Here is a 6,189-nt window from a genome sequence, read left to right as displayed (position 1 = left end):
ATGTCCACGTTAAGCAGATCGTTAATTATTCATTACTTTTGGAGTGATCTGCGGTTCCGCATTTTCTGAAACCCCACTTGTATGGAGCAAGATAGCTGCCAAAAAGGTTGAATATACATATCGTTAGGATTGTAAGAAAATCCATATGTAAATTGTTAGGATTGTAAGAAAAGCCATGCGTGAAACATGAAATGTAAACGTTAAAATAAATTTGTAAACTTACAAACCCTATGTTCCGACAATGAATGAACATTTACATGTTCAATTCTTACTTTACAACTCCCTTCACTCGATATAGATCTTTTAAATACAGTGCATTCGGGAAAGTATTCAGACCCCTTCCCTTTTTCCACACTTGTGACCCGTTTCAGGAAACCAGGCGTATGTCGCAGGTCACTACTTAACAAGAGAGCCGTTTGAATGTAAACTTATTTTTTAATCAAAATGTGTTTTGGGGTAGAAATGCCTTCTTGAACATGTGAACTTTCATGTGCCTTACAAACAAACTTGTATGCCATCTGTAAATACGAATAAATTGTTAAATTACGAGCCTAGTTGGTTTAGCCACAGAAAAAGTTGACAACCTTCTCGCAAGCCATAATAGGCTGAGATAATGAGTGGGCTGGACATGCCGATAGATGAGTTTGGATTAGTCTGCCAAATAGCACACTTCTGTCTATTTGAGCTGGTCAGTATGTCTAGTTAATCCTGTCTAACGCAGCTTTTTTATTTATTTATCTATTGTGTAGTAAAACTGCTTTAGTGTTGCTCTCCACTTTCTGGAGAACCAAGTTTTGAAATGAGTGATAATCGAGCATGATAGCTAAGGAGATGGAGAAAACACCTGTCTCCAGATTACATCTTCAAACTAAGGGCAACCATGGCATCCGACAGGAGATGTGTCCATCCATGAATAATGTGCACTGGCAAGATAGTCTAGCTAGCTATATTTTCAGATATTACACGTTTCTAATTTTGACAGAAAGGGGTTTCATTTCAAGTTAAAGTTAGCTAGCTAGCTAACATTAGCTGGCTGGCTCGCTAGCTAACGTTACATGTATGATCGTATTATTTGTATCTCAGAGCCATTTGCTTGGCTAGCTATAGCCTAATATTAGCTAGCTAACATTGGTTGGTTAGCTACCTGCAGATTCATGCAGGGTAGTAACATCATGAGTTGGGATTATGGTTCATTGTTTACCTAGCTAGCTAGCTAGCTACATGTCTTAACAAAAGACTCCACTATGCAAGTAACCATTTCGGGTGCGTTTGTAAATTCAGTCTGGCCATCTTTCAGAGCACTCTCGTCTGAGTGTGCCAGAGCACAGAGGAACTGATGAATTTACGAACACTCAACACACGTTCAATATAGCCGGTGTCAGTAAACGTTGGCAAAAAGCGTAATTAAATTGTTGCCAGCAGCACAGTTACAGGCACCAATGCTCTGGATAACATGAAAACAGCCTAACTAGCTCTGCTTGGGCGTGTAATGTTCAGAGTGGGGTGTTCTCTCATTTGTGTCTGGAAGTAGCTGGCAAGCTAGCCAATGTTAGCCAGCTAGCTTGGGTACTTGAGTGCCGTAATGAGGTCAGAACGTTTGGATCAACCCTACTCATCGGCCAGAGTGTACGGTGCGCGCTCTGAATGCTCCAAGAGCTAAACTCTTTGAATTTACGAACGGATAATCTGACAGCACACTTGCAGTCACCAACGCTCTGGATAACATAACAGTTTAACCAGCTCTGCTGGGGCGGGTAATGTTCATTGAGCTGTTGTCTCATTTGTGTCTGGAAGTAGCTATCAAGTTCAATTGGGTGCTTGACTGCTGTTAGTACAGAATGCTCAGATCAACCCTTAAAGAGATGGGTGGGGCTAAACCTTAAGAGGGTGTGAACGATGCTGAATGGGTGTAGTGAAAGAGAAGCTCTTCAGTAGGCACCAAAACATGCAAAGGCCATTTTCTCAAAGTGAGTTTGCAAGTTTATCAACTTTCAAAGCAGAATTACTTTCCCATTGTTCCTCAACTGTAGTGTATGATATACCATTTTGTAGCTCTGAGTCTACTTTTATCCAATGAAAAAAACACAATTTCATTTGAGCCGGTTGGTCACATTTTGTTACTGTCACAGCTGTTTGAAGGAACGGACCAAGATGCAGCATGTTCGTAGTTACACATATTTATTAAAAGTGAAACTGAATGCAATACACTGAAATACTTGAAATTACAAAACAACAAACCATGATGCAGAGAGGACAACACACTACTCAAAAGACAATAACGCACAAACCACAATGTGAAAAAAACCCTACTTAAAAATGATCTCTAATCAGAGGCAATGAGGATCAGCTGCCTCCAATTAGAGATCAACCCCAAACAATCCCAATATAGAGATAGACAAACTAGAACCTAAACATAGAAATAGAAAACATAGATAAACCAAAAACACCCCCCATCACTCCCTGCCCTACACTACTATAGAAAATGACATCTTACTAGGGTCTGGACGTGACAGTAACCCCCCCCCCCCCCCCCCCCCCCCCCCCCCAAAGGTGCAGTCTCCAAATGCAAACAAAACAAAAACCCCAACAAAACAACCACAAAACACAAAGGGAGGGTAGGGTGGGTGACTAGTGTCTATGGCGGCGGATGTGGTTCCGGGCGTAGTACTCCCACCGCCCGCTGATCCCCCCGCTTCTGTATGTCCGGAGGAACCAGACCATAGATCATCACCAGAGGCTTCGGACCGCCAACTGCCGCTGAAGACTCTGGGCTGAAGGCCGCTGTTGAAAACTCTGGGCTGCAGACCGCCGCTGAAGGCTCTGGGTTGCAGACCACCGCTGGAGGCTCTGGGTTGCAGACCACCGCTGGAGGCTCTGGGTTGCAGACCACCGCTGGAGGCTCAGGGCAGGGCTGAGGAGCGTCACTGGAGGCTCAGGGCTGAGGAGCGTCGCTGGAGGCTCAGGGCTGAGGATCGTCGTTGGAGGCTCAAGGCTGAGGAGCGTCGCTGGAGGCTCAGGGCTGAGGAGCGTCGCTGGAGGCTCAGGGCTGAGGAGCGTCTCTGTAGGTTCCGGACTGAGGACCTTTGCTGCAGGCTCCGTGCCATGGGTCATCACTACTGGTTCCGAGTCATGGATAATCACTGGAGGCTCCGGGCCATGGGTTATCACTGGAGGCTTCGTGCCATGGATCATTCCTACAAGCTCCGGGCCATGGATCATCACTGGAGGCTTCGTGCCTTGGATCATCCCTACGGGCTCCGGACCATGGATCATCACTGGATGCTTCGTGCCATGGATTATCTCTGGAGACGTTGGACCATTGACCATCATTAGAGGCTTCCTTCGGGGCGCTGGAACTGGTCTCACTGAACTGGGGAGACGTACTAAGGGCCGAGTGCTCACAGCAGGCACTGGCTGTACCGGGTTATGGATGCGCACTGGAGGTCTGCTACGTGGGGCTGGCATAGGAGGCACCAGGCTAGTACCACATACCTTCGGGCTAGTGCGGGAAGCAGGAACAGGGCGTACTGGGCTATGGTGGCGCACTGGAGGTAGAGTACGCGGAGCAGGCACAGGGTACACTGGGTCTTGGAGATGCACTGGAGGTCTGGAGCCCACGGCCTGCACAACCCGTCCTGGCTGGATGGTCACTGTAGCCCGGCACGGGCGGAGCGCTGGCACAGGGCGAACTGGGCTGTGCTGGGGAATGAGGGCTGCCGTGCGTAGAGCAGGCGCAGGATAAACTGGGCCGAGGAGACGCACTGGCAGCCAGATGCGCTGAGCAGGCCCACTCCTTCCTGAAGCTTAGCCCGACAACGATGAGGAGCTTGCACCGAGCGCACCGGGCTTTGAATGCGTATGGGTGATACAGTGCGCATTTCCGCATAGCTCGGTGCTGTCCTCGTCACCCGCTCCCCACGGTAAGCACGGGGAGTTGGCTCAGGTCTCCATCCTGACTTAGCAAAACTCCCCCCCCCCCCCCCCCCAAAGATTTTTGGGGGCTACCTCTCGCACTTGCCTATTGGTGGATATAGCGCCTCGTAATATCGCCGCTCCGCTCTTAATGCCTCGATCTCCTCCTTCGGTCGGCGATACTCCCCAGCCTGCCTCCAGGGTCCTTTCCCGTCTAATATCTCCTCCCAAGTCCACGACTCCAAGTACTTCTCCTGTTGCTCCCTTCCACGCTGCTTGGTCCTTTGTTGGTGGGTTATTCTGTCACGGCTGTTTGAAGGAGCGGACCAAGATGCAGCGTGTTCGTAGTTACACATATTTATTAAAAGTGAAACTGAATGCAATACACTGAAATACTTGAAATTACAAAACAACAAACCATGACGCAGAGAGGACAACACACTACTCAAAAGACAGTAACCCACAAACCACAATGAGAAAAAAAACATACTTAAATATGATCTCTAATAAGCTGCCTCCAATTAGAGATCAACCCCAAACAATCCCAACATAGAAATAAACAAACTAGAACCTAAACATAGAAATAGAAAACATAGATAAACCAAAACACCCCGCGTCATGCCCTGCCCTACACTACTATAGAAAATGACATCTTACTAGGGTCAGGACGTGACAGTTACGTTACAGCTGTCGTGTCTTTGGCTATGCCGGATTAAGTGATATGACATGCTAACTTATAAAATTATTTCTCTGTAATTAATATTACCTGATTAAGCTAATCATGTAAATGTAATTAACTAGGAAGTCGGGACACCACAGAAAAACAATTATAGAGCTGTTATCTTCTGAATAAACTCTTAAAATACTTAGTAATATTTTACATCGATAGCAGTCAATATTAACCCTTATCTTATTTTCAGTCTCATCATGAAAGTTGTAAATTCTTGGTTATCTTCACGAACCCTGGCTAACAAGTTGAATCAGCAATACAAAATTGGGTTTAATTATTTATTTAACTAATCACACAGAATTACAAATACACAGAATACAATGATGTCATACAGAAAACGTCCTGGTGAACGGAGCCTGTATCATGGCTGGTTACACAAAGGAAAAGGGGGTTGGGCTTGAATGAAAGAGCGGGAAGGTTTAGGAACAAAGAAACAGCAGCTATGCTATCGTAAATACATTATCTTATGCATTCTAAATTACCGCCCATTTGGAAAAGGAAAATGCAATAAATATTTACTCTGAGCTGCGCTTCGGTAGATTGGTCGTAGATGCTGGCCGGGTTGGCCAACAGATGTCAATGGTGGTAAATTGGATACGTGGTGGTATCTTCGTCTGGTTGTTAGATTGGATCCGTCGTCCGTCCTTTCCTCGCCCACGTTAGCAGCGGCTAACTCAACGGCTAGGAAGTATCACTTCTGTAGTGAATAAGCTCAAAGTTCATACCATTCGCCATCAAAGCTCACGCCGAGGTTGGCTTAGTTCTGTCCTTGATATGTGTCTAGTTAACATGTGTGTCCTTCTGACGTAGAGGCTGCAGTCCTCACGTACTGGAACATGTGAATGTCTTTTCGTCAAAGACTTATATAGTGGAGGAGGGAAGGAGGTGTTTCATCAGTTTATAACCCCATGTCTCTACAAAGGGTTGGGCCACTGATCGGCAGGGCACTTTCCTTATGAAAACCCAATTCTCTCATTTGGAAGCTAAAATTACATTTAATCTCCTAACAAACAATTTCAATATCAAACATTTCAATTGCATAACAATTCCATGTGACTCTGATAACTAGAGGGTGTATACTTTCTCAGGTACAGTTTATGTCGTCCTGTCATCAATCATAATGTCTCAGATAACAATGAACTGACATACATACTCATTACGTTATCAAGCATATTTCCAACTGGTTTTATCAAACAAAAGATGGTTCCTTTCCCCATTTGTTTGATGTTCCCAGACTCTCTATATTTAACACAGGCTATTCAAGTCCTTCAGTAGGGTCAGACAGAGAGGGGAAGGGAGAAGGTATTTATGGGGGGGTCATAAACCTTACCCACAGGCCAACGTCATGACACAGCCTTATTCTAAAATTGATTACATTAAATGTTTTCTTCATTTATCTATACACAATTCCCCATAATGACGAGGTGAAAACATATTTTTTTATGTATATGAAATAAAAAACAGAAATACCTTATTTACATAAAAAACTGAGCTCAGGTGCATCCTGTTTCCATTGATCATCCTTGAGATGTTTCTACAACTTGGAG

This window comes from Salmo trutta, chromosome 35 (genome assembly GCF_901001165.1).
Source record: "Salmo trutta chromosome 35, fSalTru1.1, whole genome shotgun sequence".
Lineage (NCBI taxonomy): Eukaryota > Metazoa > Chordata > Actinopteri > Salmoniformes > Salmonidae > Salmo > Salmo trutta.
This window is presented reverse-complemented; position numbering follows the sequence as displayed.